The sequence below is a fragment of the Oncorhynchus keta genome, chromosome 34 (assembly GCF_023373465.1).
Source record: "Oncorhynchus keta strain PuntledgeMale-10-30-2019 chromosome 34, Oket_V2, whole genome shotgun sequence".
Classification (NCBI taxonomy): Eukaryota; Metazoa; Chordata; class Actinopteri; order Salmoniformes; family Salmonidae; genus Oncorhynchus; species Oncorhynchus keta.
The window spans coordinates 79287050-79307292 of NC_068454.1; the positions used below are offsets into that span (position 1 = coordinate 79287050).

General features: G+C 44.8%; 1 pseudogene; it reads left to right on the forward strand.

Moving 5' to 3' along the window:
* Nucleotides 1–6927: 6927 nt before the first annotated feature.
* Nucleotides 6928–20243, forward strand: part of LOC127915316 (neuronal acetylcholine receptor subunit alpha-7-like) — a 33779-nt pseudogene continuing 20463 nt past the window's right edge.

Genomic DNA, 20243 nt, shown 5'->3' on the forward strand with positions numbered 1-20243 from the left:
GAGATGGACTCATCTGCCATCATTGAATGGATGGTTGTCGTTTGGACTGCGCACGCATGTTCCGAACAAGACATTGCGCAGATGGAGGCTCCAAGCGGGTTCACTAGCTAGGTAACGTAGAACCGCGGTTGTGCATCGCAAATAACATGCACAACTGTCGATTTGTTGCAGAAACACTTTCCCAATTAACTCCCAAGTGTAAACAACTATGCAACGCGCAGTGAAAATAATGATAATTGTGCATAGCGCGGATTGACTAGCTAGCTATATAGCTTGCCAGCTAACATTAGCATTGATTGAGCATCACTGCGGCACAAGCGTGCAAACAACCATAGTCGCATTTGAAAGCTATTCAGTTCGCGGGAAACCAAATATAGATCTCAATTGAACTAACACGAAAGGTTAAAAAAAATAGAGTTAAAAATGTAATTCATTTACCTGGGTTTGCGATTGAGGCTTTGTATCAGTCCGAGTTCCTGCTTGCTAGCGACAGTGTCGACAAAGAAACAAGGGGGTTAGGGGGGCGCATGATGACATCACTCATTTGCGACAGTTTACCTGGCGCATTTGGAGTGACGCCGCCCGTTTTACTGCAGAGTGCGGTCCCCCCCAAAAAGAACATCACACAAGGTGGAAAACCTTTGCTGCGGCAGGTCGATTGGACTCATTTAGGCAGGTGAATAGGACATGTAGAATAGCAGTACCTCCAAGCCACTGCTATTGCATTCCCTTGTTTAGGATTGGGACTGGATTAATCAGATCTAAAAAAAAAAAAATGTAATATATGTATGCTACAAAACCTTCCACAAATCTATTTGCCACAAACCCGGCCTAGAACCCTGCAAAGACCTAGTACATCTTATCGGGATTTACTTTGTATAAGAAACCTTGAGAGGAACCAGATTCAAGACCCAAAGCATGGCTAGCTGGATAGAGGTGAGAGAAGGCGGTAGGAACAAAATACAAACATGAGGCCTGTTCTTGTAATGAACACGTTAGTGAACTATTTACAGCATGATACACAGAGGCAGTGGGAGCACATCACGTTACAGCAGCACAGCCTACTGCAGCGCCTGGACGCTCACCAACCCATAAAGCAATAAGCTGCTATACTATCCACCAATCAATGGACCCGACTGGATCCATGTTCAAACTGTTTCCTACAAAATTGCACTTATTACATCCCCCAGTAGGTGTCAGCACCACTCCATTGTGTCCTCTGTCCTGCTCTGCCCTGCTCAAAGTCACAGCGGATCAACACATCACTGTAATGTCCAGTAGGCTACAGTCAGTGCATCATATTATCATTATCATCTGCTATCTGAGCAGCTAACTGATCGATGCAGCTGTACTTAGTCCATCAGTAAATAGCCCACCCAATTTACCTACCTCATCCCCATACTGTTTTTATTTATTTACTTTTCTGCTCTTTTGCACGCCAGTATCTCTACCTGCACATGACCATCTGATCATTATCACTCCAGTGTTCATCTGCTAAATTGTAATTATTCGCCTACCTCCTCATGCCTTTTAAACACAATGTATATAGACTATTTTTTTCTTATTTTTTTTCTACTGTGTTATTGACTTGTTTATTGTTTACTCCATGTGTAACTCTGTGTTGTCTGTTCACACTGCTATGCTTTATCTTGGCCAGGTCGCAGTTGTAAATGAGAACTTGTTCTCAACTAGCCTACCTGGTTAAATAAAGGTGAAATAAAAATAAAAATAAGTCTTTCAGTCAAGTATAGAGACAAATGGCCATTTTCAAACAAACCCAAACTCTACCTCTGGGCACATGCCTACTGGGGGTTTGGTAATGGACAATCCAGTTGTTGTTTGGTGCTTGTTCATGATATAACTACTGTATATATGCATGTGTTTTGTGATACTGGTTGAGTTATATATTAACAAACTGAGTCTCTAGCAGGTGTGTTGGGGTGTATAATGAGATTCTAAAGTAAAAGCTATGGTACAGTATACTGCTTACGTTCAAAGTGTCACTACCTTACTGTAATTAGAAGTTATTTTTACCCCTTTTTCGTGGTATCCAATTGGTAGTTACAATTTTGTCCCGTACGGACTCAGGAGAGGCGAAGGTTGAGTGATGCGTCCTCTGAATCACAACCCAATCAGCTGCTCTGCTTCTTGACACAATGCTTAACCCGGAAGCCAGCCGCATAAATGTGTGGGAAGAAACACCATACACCTGGCAACCGTGTCAGCATGCATTGCGCCCACCCGCCACAGGAGTCGCTAGAGCGCGATAGGACAAGAACATCCCTGCAGGACAGACCCTCCCCTAACCCGTACGATGCTGGGTCAATTGTGCACCGCCCCATGTGCCTCCCGGTCGCGTCCGGCTGCGGCAGAGCCTGGACTCGAACCAGGATATCTAGTGGCACAGCTAGCACTGCAATGTATTGCCTTAGACCAAAGTAATTCGAAGTTATAATGTGTGGCTGTGCCAACCTTCATCAGAGCAGTGTTCAATACCGCTGTCTTTGTTTTTTAGCCTCCACACTTCATTGCTCCCCTTCTCAATGGAAACTGAAGACGAGGAGAAATAGGGGAGGGGGAAGGAGAGAGAGGGATAGAGACAGAGAAAGTGAGACAAGGAGAAATAGGGGAAGGAGAGAGAGAGGGATAGAGACAGAGAAAGTGAGACAAGGAGAAATAGGGGAAGGAGAGAGAGAGGGATAGAGACAGAGAAAGTGAGACAAGGAGAAATAGGGGAAGGAGAGAGAGAGGGATAGAGACAGAGAAAGTGAGACGAGGAGAAATAGGGAAGGAGAGAGAGAGGGATAGAGACAGAGAAAGTGAGACGAGGAGAAATAGGGAAGGAGAGAGAGAGGGATTGAGACAGAGAAAGTGAGACAAGGAGAAATAGGGGAAGGAGAGAGAGAGGGATAGAGACAGAGAAAGTGAGACAAGGAGAAATAGGGGAAGGAGAGAGAGAGGGATAGAGACAGAGAAAGTGAGACGAGGAGAAATAGGGAAGGAGAGAGAGAGGGATAGAGACAGAGAAAGTGAGACGAGGAGAAATAGGGAAGGAGAGAGAGAGGGATTGAGACAGAGAAAGTGAGACGAGGAGAAATAGGGGAAGGAGAGAGAGGGATAGAGACAGAGAAAGTGAGACGAGGAGAAATAGGGAAGGAGAGAGAGGGATAGAGACAGAGAAAGTGAGACGAGGAGAAATAGGGGAAGGAGAGAGAGAGGGATAGAGACAGAGAAAGTGAGACGAGGAGAAATAGGGGAAGGAGAGAGAGGGATAGAGACAGAGAAAGTGAGACGAGGAGAAATAGGGAAGGAGAGAGAGAGGGATAGAGACAGAGAAAGTGAGACGAGGACAAATAGGGGAGGGGGATAGAGACAGAGAAAGTGAGACGAGGAGAAATAGGGAAGGAGAGAGAGAGGGATAGAGACAGAAAGTGAAGACGAGGAGAAATAGGGAAGGAGAGAGAGAGGGATAGAGACAGAGAAAGTGAGACGAGGAGAAATAGGGGAGGAGAGAGAGAGGGATAGAGACAGAGAAAGTGAAGACGAGGAGAAATAGGGGAGGAGAGAGAGAGGGATAGAGACAGAGAAAGTGAGACGAGGAGAAATAGGGGAGGAGAGAGGGATAGAGACAGAGAAAGTTAGACAAGGAAAAATAGGGAAGGAGAGAGAGAGGGATAGAGACAGAGAAAGTGAGACGAGGAGAAATAGGGAAGGAGAGAGAGAGGGATAGAGACAGAGAAAGTGAGACAAGGCGAAATAGGGGAAGGAGAGAGAGAGGGATAGAGACAGAGAAAGTGAGACGAGTCAAAAGACAGGGAGAAAGGTGGGTGTAAAGAGAATGAGATGGGTAGTGTATTGGGAATGGGCAATTCCATAGCAACGGGCTCCGGTTTTTCACGGTATATGTATGCCAAACAAATAAAATGTTTTCAAAGTTGAACCATCTATATGCATAAGGACCACTTTTAACAATTTATACTGAACATTTTACAAAAACACATTTACTGGGAGAACTGCAGATGCAATGTTTTCAGAATTTAGGTAAATCTATTTTTTTATGTGACCACGTTTTCCAAAAACGTTGAATTATTTGCTCCGAATTAAGATTCAAAGATGTCTGCAGATAAAATGAGGTGTCAGCTATGACATGGCACCTTGAGTTTGAAAACGTCTATTTGAGTTATTAAACAGCAGTAAGTGAAGTGGATGTACACATGGTAACAGAATTGCAGTAACAGCATTTCGTCTTGGGTCCCTGATCTGAACTACACAGAAAGAAAGAAACCAAATCAAATTGTATTTGTCACACACCGAATGCAACTGCCTTGAAATGCTTTGCCTATGAGCCCTTCCCAACAATACAGAGTAAAAAAATAAACCTTTTTTTAAAACTCAAGGGGAATAAAATACACAAGAATGAAGTTATATACAGGGAGTACCAGATCAATGTGCAGGGGTACGAGGTATTAGATGTAGATACATTTACTGTATGTAAATAAAGGCAGGGTAAAGTGACATTACAATATACAGTATAATAACAAGAGTAATAATTATGGATATGAATGCCATTCTCTTCATGGTGATGTATCCTCGAAAAGGTTATTGGAAATGTTATTGTGCAATTTCTTATGTTTCTCCTTTAGCAAACATTTAAGAAGAAATTCGATTCTTGAAAATAAAGTTATTGGATTTGTTCTTAATTCCAAGATCGCTAAACCCTTGTTTTAAACTCTGGGTAGTGAGAGAATAAGCCCATGAAATAAATTGAACATGTTTAATTCACTCAAACTTCATATGAAAGTTCCAGTATAGATTATTCTAAACCCAATAACATGTTTTAGAACAGTAATCTCAGTAGTAAATATGCTAACATGATTGCCATTGCTAGCTAGATAACTAGCTAAATCAGTTGCCTAGCAACAAACATCTTAAGAAGATTCATGAGAAGATATTTGAGGAGTTCGTAAGAAAATCATTCATTCTTAAGATATTGTTGAGTAATTGCACTTGCAAATTATTTTATGAACTTCCTAGTACCCTGGTTGGGAACCACTGCAGGAGAGTATAGTCAAGTAGAGTATAGTTCAGTACAGTACAATAGAGTTCAGTAAAGTACAGTGCAGTAGAGTAAAGTAGAGTATAGCTCAGTACAGTACATGATAGTGTACTCAACTCTAATGTGCTGTACTGTGTACTGTACTGAACTCTACTCCACTCTACTGTACAGTACATGACTATACTGTACTGTACTGAACTCTACTCCACTCTACTCCACTCTACTGTACAGTACTGCACTATACTTTACTGAACTATACTCTACTTTTCTTGACTGTACTGCAATGAACAATACTAAACTTTACTGTACTCTTTACTGTGACTGATTTTTCTGAAATTCTGTTACCGATTTGGTTTTAGTCACTTAATAATTCATTAACAAACTTAATATCAGTAAAAATACTATAATTCATTGATAGGTCTACCTTGTTACTTCTGTGAACTTTTATTATCCTCCCTCCTCATGAGGGAGAGAAATAATACAATATTTGAAAGATACGTGGGTTTTTGGTAATGGAATTTGAAGGCACAAGGGCATTGTTTCCTAAACTTACAGAAGGTAGAAAAAATGATCCTTAATAAAATTTAAATGTTGATATTAGTTGGCAGGGGTCTTCACTTAAGACTTTATCTGGTAGATGTTTTCTAAGACCTGGCTCAGTACCTCTCTCTACACTCTTAGAAAATAAAGGTGCTATCTAAAACTTAAAACGGTTCTTCGGCGGTCCACATAGGAGAACCCTTTGAAGAACCCCTTTTGGTTCAGTCCAGTCAACTTTTTCCACACCGATCTCGACAAACAATTTCTGTATGGACCTCACTTTGTGCATAGGGACATTGCTGACATTGCTGTTTCATGCTGAAACAGGAAAGGGCCCAAACTGTTGCCACAAAGTTGGAAGCACAGAATCGTCTAGAATATCATTGTATGCTGCAGCGTTAAGATATCCCTTCACTGGAACTATGGGGCCTAGCCCGAACCATGGAACATGGAACAGCTCCAGACAGCTCCACCAAACTTTACAGTTGGCCCCATGCATTCGGGCAGGTAGCGTTCTTCTGGCATCCGTGAGATGGTGAAGCGTGATTCATCACTACAGATAACATGTTTCCACTGCTCCAGAGTCCAATGGCGGCGAGCTTTACACCACTCCAGCCAACGCTTGGCATTGCGTATGCTGATCTTAGGCTTGTGTGCGGCTGCTCGGCCATGGAAACTAATTTCATGAAGCTCCCGACGAACAGTTCTTGTAATGACGTTGCGTCCAAAGGCAGTTTGGAACTCAGTAGTGTGTGTTTTTCAACCGAGGACAGGCGAGGACGTGCTACGCGCTTCAGCACTCGCCTGTCCTGTTCTGTGAGCTTGTGTGGCCTACCACTTTGCGACTGAGCCATTGTTGCGCCTAGATGTCACCACTTCACAGCACTTACATTTGACCGGGGCAGAAATGTGTGCAGGTGACGAACTGACTTGTTGAAAAGGTGGCATCCTATGACGGTGCCACATTGAAAGTCACTCAGCTTGTCAGTAAGGCTATTCTACTGCCAATCCTTGTCTATGGAGAGTGCATGGCTGTGTGCTCCATTTTCCACACCTGTCAGCAACGGGTGTCGCTGAAATAGTTGAGTCCACTAATTTGAAGGGGTGTCCACATACTTTTGTATATATAGTGAAGTTCTACCTGGAAACAAAAAGGGGTCTCCTATGGGGACAGCTGAAGAACCTTCTGGAACCCTTTTTTCTTAGAGTAACTATGGCCTCTTCTCCTCTTTTTCCCTCTCTCCCTCCCTGTACCTATCTCCCTGTGTTGCTGCCAGCTTCTCTCCCTCTCCACCAATCCAACCTCCCTTTTTCTCCCTTTATCTTCCTGTGCACTCAGCTGGTTTTTCTTCTTGCCTCTCTGCCTCCCTACCCTTCTTCTCTTCCTTGTCTCTCTCTCTCTTCTCTCTGTCTGTTGCTGCCTGCCCTGCTCCTGACATGTCCTACCTCCCTCCCTCTCTATTCCACTCTACCCTGCCTCTCTCTCTCTCTTCTCTCTGTCTGTTGCTGCCTGCCCTGCTCCTGACATGTCCTCCCTCCCTCCCTATTCCACTCTACCCTGCCTCTCTCTCTCTCTTCTCTCTGTCTGTTGCTGCCCGACTTGCTCCTGACTTGTCCTCCCTCCCTCTCTATTCCACTCTACCCTGCCTCTCTCTCTCTCTTCTCTCTGTCTGTTGCTGCCTGCCCTGCTCCTGACATGTCCTACCTCCCTCCCTCTGTATTCCACTCTACCTGCCTCTCTCTCTCTCTCTCCATCTCTGTTGTTCCCCATCTCTTTCTCTGCTCTCTATGTTCAGTGGTGCAACATGAGGCAGTTTGTGGCTATCTGTCTGTTTGGACTCTCAGCTCTGCTCCACGGTGAGTGACTTTCATGTTCTCTCTCTCTCTCTCTGTGTGTATGTGTGTGTGTGTTGTGTATGTGTTTCTACGTGTACGTACACTATGTGCAAGTCCATTGATATATGAGAACTCAACCGCACAGTTCCAGCTGCATAGCAGAGAGAGACAAGGGAGAGGAATGATCACAGAGTTTACAGGTTAGGATGTTGTTCATCACAGTTGTAAAATCCAACTCTCCTGTCTGTTTTAATCCATCATTGGTTGATGTGTTCCTCTCTGCACCAGCAGCAGTATCTTAGATGGCTAACATATTGTGACTGTATATTGATATGGTACCATCTTGTGACTGCATATTGATATGGTACCATCTTGTGACTGTATATTGATATGGTACCATCTTGTGACTGTATATTGATATGGTACCATCTTGTGACTGCATATTGATATGGTACCATCTTGTGACTGCATATTGATATGGTACCATCTTGTGACTGTATATTGATATGGTACCATCTTGTGACTGTATATTGATATGGTACCATCTTGTGACTGCATATTGATATGGTACCATCTTGTGACTGTATATTGATATGGTACCATCTTGTGACTGTATATTGATATGGTACCATCTTGTGACTGTATATTGATATGGTACCATCTTGTGACTGTATATTGATATGGTACCATCTTGTGACTGCATATTGATATGGTACCATCTTGTGACTGTATATTGATATGGTACCATCTTGTGACTGCATATTGATATGGTACCATCTTGTGACTGCATATTTATATGGTACCATCTTGTGACTGCATATTTATATGGTACCATCTTGTGACTGTATATTGATATGGTACCATCTTGTGACTGTATATTGATATGGTACCACCTGGAATGCTCTTTCTGTGGGGTGATATTCACCAGAGTAATACAATGCAATACATTGCAATAAAACACAACAAATGAATATCCACAAAGGCCGTTTACAAGCTTTGTAAATTACATACAAACGCAACATGCTGTTATAAAGACTGTACTCGATTCTGTATGGGTCTACATTACATTCACTAGTTTTATATATTTCTTAATTCCTCTCTTTTACTTTTAGATTTGTGTGTATTGTTGTGAATTGTTAGATACTACTGCAATACACCTGCAATAACATCTGCTAAATATGTGTATGTGACTAATAACATTTGATTTAATTAGATTTTTAGTTAGACATTGCTTCCGAATTTCATCAACTGCACAGATACATTAAGTCTGATACAGTTGTGAAACAGGAATGAGTGAAATGAGTCCACGATGGAGCTGCTAGAAGGATGGAGGGTTTTAGTGTTTAATGCGTCACTATTTCCAGTGTGGAATAGATGTTTTAACGGCCACAGAGAGACTAGTCAATCCCCTTAAAGGTAGAGTCAGCGGAATGACGTTGCACGAGCAGCACCGCAGATATTACGATGAGCAAGATGCAAGACTTTGCTCTCACACAGTCACACACAGTATCTGCTTTTGTGCACAGGTTCGCTTCACGCTATTACAACGTGGTAGCCACTGGACCAAAAGAGGGGTTTAGCCTCACTCTCCAACATTCTTAGTTGTTGCGGAAATTGACCCACTATGCTGTTTACTTTGTTCAGCTACGTCATATTGCTGACTCTACCTTTAACAATTAATGGGCCTGTCTGAATACTATCTCACTCTCTTCAGTCTCTCTCCTCTTGATTATCCTCTTTCTCCCTCTCTTCACTCTCTCTTCTTGATTCTCCTCATTCTTCTTCTCTCGCCTCATTTTTCTCCCTCTCTTCACTCTCTTCTTGATTCTCCTCATTCTTCTTCTCTTGCCTCATTTTTCTCCCTCTCTTCACTCTCTCCTCTTGATTCTCCTCTTTCACCATCTTTTCATGTCCCGCTCCCTGCCTCTTCCAGTCATCTATAAATCTCTCTTTAAAACGATTTGAAACCGTTCCATTCAGATGATTTCTTCTTTTTTTTCTTTCTTCTCATTATGTTTTTATTATTCTCACTCCCTTCTGGATTCATATTTCTTCTCCTACAGCTCATCTCTTCCCCGTTTTAGATATTCTTCATCTCTATCTGTGCAATCATATCACTTTCGTTCTACTCCTTCTTCTATATATTTCTCTTTCTCATTTTTCCAGGGGTGCAACTTTCATTGAGGACAGAGGGGTAATGATACCCCCACATTCTGAAAATGTATTTTTGTTCCCCCCAGTTTTATCATTGCACTGTGATACGAAAAACAGCTTCTGTGTGCTTTAGGACTATGCGGACACCTTAGAGCAGTTGGATAGGCTGTTTGGAGGTTTAAGCCAGCTGGATTTAGGACCACGCGGACACCACAGAGCAGGCGGACAGGCTGTGTAAAGGCCCAGCTTCTGAAAGGCTGGCTGGACCAGCACTGGAACTTTGAACAGAGACAGATGCTGTCAGTCCATATGTGTTGCGCTCTCCGAGTTGAAAAAGCAAGCAGAGCAGAAACTGGCGACTCTTTACTCTTGACTGATGTACAATTGAAGTCGGAAGTTTACATACGTTAGCCAAATACATTTAAACTCAGTTTTTCACAATTCCTGACATTTAATCCTCATAAAAAAATTCCCTGTCTTAGGTCAGGATCAGCACTTTATTTTGCCAGCCCCGTGCTTCACAGTTTAGATGGTGTTCTTCGGGTTGCAAGCCTCCACCTTTTTCCTCCAAACATAACGATGGTCATTATGGCCCCAAAAAATATATTTTTGTTTCATCAGACCAGAGGAGAATTCTCCAAAAAGTATGATCTTTGTCCCCATGTGTAGTTGCAAACCGTAGTCTGGCTTTTTTATGCCGGTTTTGGAGCAGTGGCTACTTCCTTGCCGAGCGGCCTTTCAGGTTATGCTGATATAGGACTCGTTTTACTGTGTATATAGATACTTTTGTACCTGTTTCCTCCAGCATCTTCACAAAGTTCTTTGCTGTTGTTTTGGGATTGATTTGCACGTTTCGCACCAAAGTGCGTTCATCTCTAGGAGACAGAACGTGTCTTCTTCCTGAGCGGTATGACGGCTGCGTGGTCCCATGGTGTTAATACTTGCGTACTATTGTTTGTACAGATGAACGTGATACCTTCAGGCATTTGGAAATTTTAATCCACAGGTACACCTCCAATTGACTCAAATTATGTAAATTAGCCAATCAGAAGCTTCTAAAGCCATGACATAATTTTCTGGAATTTTCCAAGCTGTTTAAAGGCACAGTCTACTGTCACGTTCTGACCTTAGTTCCTTTGTTTTGTCTTTGTTTTAGTATGGTCAGGGCGTGAGTTGGGGTGGGCGGTCTATGTTTATTTTCTATGTTGTATTTTGCGTTTGGCCTGGTATGGTTCTCAATCAGAGGCAGGTGTCCTTAGTTGTCATACTCAGGTAGCCTTTTCCCACCAGTGTTTGGTGGGTGATTGTTTTCTGTGTCTGTGTGTTCCACACGGAACTGTTTCGGTTTTCCTTTCTGTCTTTCTATTTGTTATTTTGTATTTTCGTGTTCAGTGATTTTGTTCATTAAAACATGACGAACACGTACCACGCTGCATATTGGTCCGATCTCTCATACTCCTCGTCAGAGGAGGACGAATCCCGTTACAGAATCACCCACCACCAAAGGACCAAGCAGCGTGGTAACGGGCAGCAGCAGCAGCAGCAGCAGCGATATCAGGACTCCTGGACATGGGAGGAGCTCCTGGACGGCAAAGGACCCTGGGCACAGGCTGGGGAATATCACCGCCCCAAGGCAGAGCTGGAGGCAGCGAAAGCCGAGAGGCGGTGGTATGAGGAGGCAGCACGGTAGCGCTGGAAGCCCGAGAGGCAGCCCCAACAATTTCTTGGGGAGTGTGGCGAAGTCAGGTAGGAGACCTGCGCCAACTCCCCGTGCTTACCGTGGAGAGAGAGGGACCGGGCAGGCACCGTGTACGGAGCTGTGAGGGGAACGGCACCTCAGTACCTCCAGGCTCTGATCAGGCCCTACACCCAAACAAGGGCACTGCGTTCATCCACCTCTGGCCTGCTCGCCTCCCTACCACTGAGGAAGTACAGTTCCCGCTCAGCCCAGTCAAAACTGTTCGCTGCTCTGGCCCCCCAATGGTGGAACAAACTCCCTCACGACGCCAGGACAGCGGAGTCAATCACCACCTTCCGGAGACACCTGAAACCCCACCTCTTTAAGGAATACCTAGGATAGGATAAGTAATCCTTCTCACCCCCCTTTAAGATTTAGATGCACTATTTTAAAGTGACTATTCTACTGGATGTCATAAGGTGAATGCACCAATTTGTAAGTCGCTCTGGATAAGAGCGTCTGCTAAATGACTTAAATGTAAATGTAAATGTGTTATGCCGTGAGGCGCACAGTGTCCCTGGTGCACGTGCATAGCCCGGTGCGGTACATAGCAGCGCCTCGTATCGGCCGGGCTAGAGTGGGCATCGAGCCAGGTGCCATGAAGCCAGATCAGCGCATCTGGTCTCCAGTGAGTCTCCTCGGGCCGGGGTACATGGCATCATCCTTACGCATGGTGTCCCTGGTTCGCCAGCACAGTCAGGTAGGAGACCTGCGCCAACTCCCCGTGCTTACCGTGGAGAGAGAGGGACCGGGCAGGCACCGTGTTATGCCGTGAGGCGCACGGTGTCCCCGGTGCGCGTGCATAGCCTGGTGCGGTACATAGCAGCGCCTCGTATCGGTCGGGCTAGAGTGGGCATCGAGCCAGGTGCCATGAAGCCGGCTCAGCGCATCTGGTCTCCAATGCGTCTCCTCGGGCCGGGGTACATGGCATCAGCCTTACGCATGGTGTCCCTGGTTCGCCAGCACAGTCAGGTAGGAGACCTGCGCCAACTCCCCGTGCTTACCGTGGAGAGAGAGGGACCGGGCAGGCACCGTGTTATGCCGTGAGGCGCACGGTGTCCCCGGTGCGCGTGCATAGCCTGGTGCGGTACATAGCAGCGCCTCGTATCGGCCGGGCTAGAGTGGGCATCGAGCCAGGTGCCATGAAGCCGGCTCAGCGCATCTGGTCTCCAGTGCGTCTCCTCGGGCCGGGGTACATGGCATCAGCCTTACGCATGGTGTCCCTGGTTCGCCAGCACAGCCAGTGCGGGCTATTCCACCTCGCCGCACTGGCCTGGCTACGGGGAGCATTCAACCAGGTATGGTTGGGCATGCTCGGTGCTCGAGAGCTCTAGTGCGCCTCCACAGTCTATCCTGTGCCGCCTCCACGCACCAGCCCTCCTTTGGCAGCCTCCCGCACCAGGCTGTCTCTCCGTCTCCTTCATACAGGTGCTCCAGCCTGTCCACTGCTGCCAGAGTCTTCCTCCTGCCCTGCGCTGTCAGAGTCTCCTGTCTGTCCTGAGCTGCCAGAGTCTCCTGCCTGTCCTGAGCTGCCAGAGTCTCCCGTCTGTCCTGAGCTGCCAGAGGGCTATTCCACCTTGCCGCACTGGCCTGGCTACGGGGAGCATTCAACCAGGTATGGTTGGGCATGCTCGATGCTCGAGAGCTCCAAGTGCGCCTCCACAGTCTATCCTGTGCCGCCTCCACGCACCAGCCTTCCGGTGGCAGCCCCCCGCACCAGGCTCTCTCTCTGTCTCCTTCCTACAGGTGCTCCCGCCTGTCCACTGCTGCCAGAGTCTTCCTCCTGCCCAGTGCTGCCAGAGTCTCCCGTCTGTCCTGAGCTGCCAGAGTCTCCCGTCTGTCCTGAGCTGCCAGAGTCTCCCGTCTGTCCTGAGCTGCCAGAGGGCTATTCCACCTCGCCGCACTGGCCTGGCTACGGGAGCATTCAACCAGGTATGGTTGGGCATGCTCGGTGCTCAGCTCCAGTCTCCACAGTCTATCCTGTGCCGCCTCCACGCACCAGTCCGGTGGCAGCCCCTGCCAGGCTCTCTCTCCGTCTCCTTCCTACAGGTGCTCCCGCCTGTCCACTGCTGCCAGAGTCTTCCTCCTGCCCAGTGCCAGTCTCCTGTCTGTCCTGAGCTGCCAGAGTCTCCCGTCTGTCCTGAGCTGCCAGAGTCTCCCGTCTGTCCTCAGCTGCCAGAGTCTCCCGTCTGTACTGAGCTGCCAGAGTCTCCCGTCTGTCCTGAGCTGCCAGAGTCTCCCGTCTGTCCTGAGCTGCCAGAGTCTCCCATCTGTCCTGAGCTGCCAGAGTCTCCCGTCTGTCCTGAGCTGCCAGAGTCAGCCAGGAGCTGCCAGAGTCGTCAGTCAGCCAGGAGCTGCCAGAGCCATCAGTCAGCCAGGAGATGCCAGAGCCGTCAGTCAGCCAGGAGCTGCCAGAGCCGTCCGTCACGCCGGCGCTGCCGGAATTGCCCTTCACTCCGGAGCTGCGGAGTCTCCCGTCCGTCCGGAGCTGCCGGAGTCTCCCGTCCGTCCGGTGCTGCCGGAATCTCCCGTCCATCCGGGACGGGGCTAGGGTCCCCAGTCCGAGGTCGGCGGCGAGGGTCGGCGTTTTTAAGAGGCCACGCAGGCGGATAAAGAGGCGGATAAAAACTATGGTGAAATAGGATCCACATCCCACAGATGCCCACCCAGACTCCCCTATAGGTTCAGGTTTTTGTTTTGTCTTTGTTTTGTTTTAGTATGGTCGGGCGTGAGTTGGGGTGGGCAGTCTATGTTTGTTTTTCTATGTTGTGTTTTGCGTTTGGCCTGGTATGGTTCTCAATCAGAGGCAGGTGTCGTTAGTTGTCTCTGATTGAGAATCATACTCAGGTAGCCTTTTCCCACCAGTGTTTGGTGGGTGATTGTTTTCTGTGTTTGTGTGTTCCACACGGAACTGTTTCGGTTTTCATTTCTGTCTTTCTATTTGTTATTTTGTATTTTCGTGTTCAGTGATTTTGTTCATTAAAACATGACGAACACGTACCACGATGCATTTTGTCTGATCTCTCAGACGAATCCTGTTACATCAACTTCGTGTGTGTAAACTTCTGACTCACTGGAATTGTGATATAGTGAATTATAAGTGAAATAATCTGTCCGTAAACAATTGTTGGAAAAATTACTATTGTCATGCACAAAGTAGATGTCCTAACCGACTTGCCAAAACTATAGTTTGTTAATTAACAAGACATTTGTGGAGTGGTTGAAAAACAAGTTTTAATGACTCCAACCTAGGTGTATGTAAACTTCCGACTTATATATATATATATATACAGTGGGGCAAAAAAGTATGTAGTCAGCCACCAATTGTGCAAGTTCTCCCACTTAAAAAGATGAGAGAGGCCTGTAATTTTCATCATAGGTACACTTCAACTATGACAGACAAAATTAGATTTTTTTCCCCCCAGAAAATCACATTGTAGGATTTTTAATGGATTTATGGTCACCTACAATTAGGTAATTATTAGGAAATGGAAGACATACAAGACCACTGATAATCTCCCTTGATCTGGGGCTCCACGCAAGATCTCACCCCGTGGGGTCAAAATGATCACAAGAACGGTGAGCAAAAATCCCAGAACCACACGGGGGGACCTAGTGAATGACCTGCAGAGAGTTGGGACGAAAGTACAAAGCCTACCATCAGTAACACACTACGCCGCCAGGGACTCAAATCCTGCAGTGCCATACGTGTCCCCCTGCCTAAGCCAGTACATGTCCAGGCCCATCTGAAGTTTGCTAGAGAGCATTTGGATGATCCAGAAGAAGATTGGGAGAATGTCATATGGTCAGATGAAACCAAAATATAACTTTTTTGGTAAAAACTCAACTCATTGTGTTTGGATGCTGAGTTGCATCCAAAGAACACCATACCTACTGTGAAGCATGGGGGTGGAAACATCATCCTTTGGGGCTGTTTTTCTGCAAAGTTACCAGGACAACTGATCCGTGTAAAGGAAAGATTGAATGGGGCCATGTATCGTGAGATTTTGAGTGAAAACCTCCTTCCATCAGCAAGGGCATTGAAGATAAAACGTGGCTGGGTCTTTCAGCATGACAATGATCCCAAACACACCGCCGGGCAACGAAGGAGTGACTTCGTAAGAAGCATTTCAAGGTCCTGGAGTGGCCTAGCCAGTCTCCAGATCTCAACCCCATAGAAAATCTTTGGAGGGAGTTGAAAGTCCGTGTTGCCCAGCAACAGCCCCAAAACATCACTGCTCTAGAGGAGATCTGCATGGAGGAATGGGCCAAAATACCAGCAACAGTGTGTGAAAACCTTGTGAAGACTTACAGAAAACGTTTGACCTCTGTCATTGCCAACAAAGGGTATATAACAAAGTATTGAGATAAACTTTTGTTATTGACCAAATACTTATTTTCCACCATAATTTGCAAATAAATTCATAAAAAATCCTACAATGTGATTTTCTGGATTTTTTTTCTCATTTTGTCTGTCATAGTTGAAGTGCACCTATGATGAAGATTATAGGTACATTCTGTCTACAGGAATGTAGTTGTCTCTTTGTAACTGTCCATTCTGTCTACAGGAATGTAGTTGTCTCTTTGTAACTGTCCATTCTGTCTACAGGAATGTAGTTGTCTCTTTGTAATGGTCCATTCTGTCTACAGGAATGCAGTTGTCTCTTTGTAACTGTCCATTCTGTCTACAGGAATGTAGTTGTCTCTTTGTAACTGTCCATTCTGTCTACAGGAATGTAGTTGTCTCTTTGTAACTGTCCATTCTGTCTACAGGAATGTAGCTGTCTCTTTGTAACTGTCCATTCTGTCTACAGGAATGTAGTTGTCTCTTTGTAACTGTCCATTCTGTCACCAGGAATGTAGTTGTCTCAGGAATGTAGTTGTTTGTAACTGTCCATTCTGTCTACAGGAATGTAGCTGTCTCTTTGTAACTGTCCATTCTGTCTACAGGAATGTAGCTGTCTCTTTGTAACTGTCCATTCTGTCTACAGGAATGTAGCTGTCTCTTTGTAACTGTCCATTCTGTCTACAGGAATGTAGTTGTCTCTTTGTAACTGTCCATTCTGTCTACAGGAATGCAGCTGTCTCTTTGTAACTGTCCATTCTGTCTACAGGAATGCAGCTGTCTCTTTGTAACTGTCCATTCTGTCACCAGGAATGTAGTTGTCTCTTTGTAACTGTCCATTCTGTCTACAGGAATGTAGCTGTCTCTTTGTAACTGTCCATTCTGTCTACAGGAATGTAGTTGTCTCTTTGTAACTGTCCATTCTGTCTACAGGAATGTAGTTGTCTCTTTGTAACTGTCCATTCTGTCTACAGGAATGCAGCTGTCTCTTTGTAACTGTCCATTCTGTCTACAGGAATGCAGCTGTCTCTTTGTAACTGTCCATTCTGTCACCAGGAATGTAGTTGTCTCTTTGTAACTGTCCATTCTGTCTACAGGAATGTAGCTGTCTCTTTGTAACTGTCCATTCTGTCTACAGGAATGTAGTTGTCTCTTTGTAACTGTCCATTCTGTCTACAGGAATGTAGTTGTCTCTTTGTAACTGTCCATTCTGTCTACAGGAATGTAGTTGTCTCTTTGTAACTGTCCATTCTGTCTACAGGAATGTAGCTGTCTCTTTGTAACTGTCCATTCTGTCTACAGGAATGTAGTTGTCTCTTTGTAACTGTCCATTCTGTCTACAGGAATGTAGTTGTCTCTTTGTAACTGTCCATTCTGTCTACAGGAATGTAGCTGTCTCTTTGTAACTGTCCATTCTGTCTACAGGAATGTAGTTGTCTCTTTGTAACTGTCCATTCTGTCTACAGGAATGTAGTTGTCTCTTTGTAACTGTCCATTCTGTCTACAGGAATGTAGCTGTCTCTTTGTAACTGTCCATTCTGTCTACAGGAATGTAGTTGTCTCTTTGTAACTGTCCATTCTGTCTACAGGAATGTAGCTGTCTCTTTGTAACTGTCCATTCTGTCTACAGGAATGTAGCTGTCTCTTTGTAACTGTCCATTCTGTCTACAGGAATGTAGTTGTCTCTTTGTAACTGTCCATTCTGTCTACAGGAATGTAGCTGTCTCTTTGTAACTGTCCATTCTGTCTACAGGAATGTAGCTGTCTCTTTGTAACTGTCCATTCTGTCTACAGGAATGTAGTTGTCTCTTTGTAACTGTCCATTCTGTCTACAGGAATGTAGCTGTCTCTTTGTAACTGTCCATTCTGTCTACAGGAATGTAGTTGTCTCTTTGTAACTGTCCATTCTGTCACCAGGAATGTAGTTGTCTCTTTGTAACTGTCCATTCTGTCTACAGGAATGTAGCTGTCTCTTTGTAACTGTCCATTCTGTCTACAGGAATGTAGTTGTCTCTTTGTAACTGTCCATTCTGTCTACAGGAATGTAGTTGTCTCTTTGTAACTGTCCATTCTGTCTACAGGAATGTAGCTGTCTCTTTGTAACTGTCCATTCTGTCTACAGGAATGTAGTTGTCTCTTTGTAACTGTCCATTCTGTCTACAGGAATGTAGCTGTCTCTTTGTAACTGTCCATTCTGTCTACAGGAATGTAGCTGTCTCTTTGTAACTGTCCATTCTGTCTACAGGAATGTAGTTGTCTCTTTGTAACTGTCCATTCTGTCTACAGGAATGTAGCTGTCTCTTTGTAACTGTCCATTCTGTCTACAGGAATGTAGTTGTCTCTTTGTAACTGTCCATTCTGTCACCAGGAATGTAGTTGTCTCTTTGTAACTGTCCATTCTGTCTACAGGAATGTAGCTGTCTCTTTGTAACTGTCCATTCTGTCTACAGGAATGTAGCTGTCTCTTTGTAACTGTCCATTCTGTCTACAGGAATGTAGCTGTCTCTTTGTAACTGTCCATTCTGTCTACAGGAATGTAGCTGTAGCTGTCTCTTTGTAACTGTCCATTCTGTCTACAGGAATGTAGCTGTCTCTTTGTAACTGTCCATTCTGTCTACAGGAATGTAGTTGTCTCTTTGTAACTGTCCATTCTGTCACCAGGAATGTAGTTGTCTCTTTGTAACTGTCCATTCTGTCTACAGGAATGTAGCTGTCTCTTTGTAACTGTCCATTCTGTCTACAGGAATGTAGCTGTCTCTTTGTAACTGTCCATTCTGTCTACAGGAATGTAGCTGTCTCTTTGTAACTGTCCATTCTGTCTACAGGAATGTAGTTGTCTCTTTGTAACTGTCCATTCTGTCTACAGGAATGTAGTTGTCTCTTTGTAACTGTCCATTCTGTCTACAGGAATGTAGTTGTCTCTTTGTAACTGTCCATTCTGTCTACAGGAATGTAGTTGTCTCTTTGTAACTGTCCATTCTGTCTACAGGAATGCAGCTGTCTCTTTGTAACTGTCCATTCTGTCTACAGGAATGCAGCTGTCTCTTTGTAACTGTCCATTCTGTCACCAGGAATGTAGTTGTCTCTTTGTAACTGTCCATTCTGTCTACAGGAATGTAGCTGTCTCTTTGTAACTGTCCATTCTGTCTACAGGAATGTAGTTGTCTCTTTGTAACTGTCCATTCTGTCTACAGGAATGTAGTTGTCTCTTTGTAACTGTCCATTCTGTCTACAGGAATGCAGCTGTCTCTTTGTAACTGTCCATTCTGTCTACAGGAATGCAGCTGTCTCTTTGTAACTGTCCATTCTGTCACCAGGAATGTAGTTGTCTCTTTGTAACTGTCCATTCTGTCTACAGGAATGTAGCTGTCTCTTTGTAACTGTCCATTCTGTCTACAGGAATGTAGTTGTCTCTTTGTAACTGTCCATTCTGTCTACAGGAATGTAGTTGTCTCTTTGTAACTGTCCATTCTGTCTACAGGAATGTAGTTGTCTCTTTGTAACTGTCCATTCTGTCTACAGGAATGTAGCTGTCTCTTTGTAACTGTCCATTCTGTCTACAGGAATGTAGTTGTCTCTTTGTAACTGTCCATTCTGTCTACAGGAATGTAGTTGTCTCTTTGTAACTGTCCATTCTGTCTACAGGAATGCAGCTGTCTCTTTGTAACTGTCCATTCTGTCTACAGGAATGTAGCTGTCTCTTTGTAACTGTCCATTCTGTCTACAGGAATGTAGTTGTCTCTTTGTAACTGTCCATTCTGTCTACAGGAATGTAGCTGTCTCTTTGTAACTGTCCATTCTGTCTACAGGAATGTAGTTGTCTCTTTGTAACTGTCCATTCTGTCTACAGGAATGTAGCTGTCTCTTTGTAACTGTCCATTCTGTCTACAGGAATGTAGCTGTCTCTTTGTAACTGTCCATTCTGTCTACAGGAATGTAGTTGTCTCTTTGTAACTGTCCATTCTGTCTACAGGAATGTAGCTGTCTCTTTGTAACTGTCCATTCTGTCTACAGGAATGTAGCTGTCTCTTTGTAACTGTCCATTCTGTCTACAGGAATGTAGTTGTCTCTTTGTAACTGTCCATTCTGTCTACAGGAATGTAGCTGTCTCTTTGTAACTGTCCATTCTGTCTACAGGAATGTAGCTGTCTCTTTGTAACTGTCCATTCTGTCTACAGGAATGTAGCTGTCTCTTTGTAACTGTCCATTCTGTCACCAGGAATGTAGTTGTCTCTTTGTAACTGTCCATTCTGTCTACAGGAATGTAGTTGTCTCTTTGTAACTGTCCATTCTGTCTACAGGAATGTAGTTGTCTCTTTGTAACTGTCCATTCTGTCTACAGGAATGTAGCTGTCTCTTTGTAACTGTCCATTCTGTCTACAGGAATGTAGCTGTCTCTTTGTAACTGTCCATTCTGTCCCCAGGAATGTAGTCTGTCTCTTTGTAACTGTCCATTCTGTCTACAGGAATGTAGTTGTCTCTTTGTAACTGTCCATTCTGTCTACAGGAATGTAGTTGTCTCTTTGTAACTGTCCATTCTGTCTACAGGAATGTAGTTGTCTCTTTGTAACTGT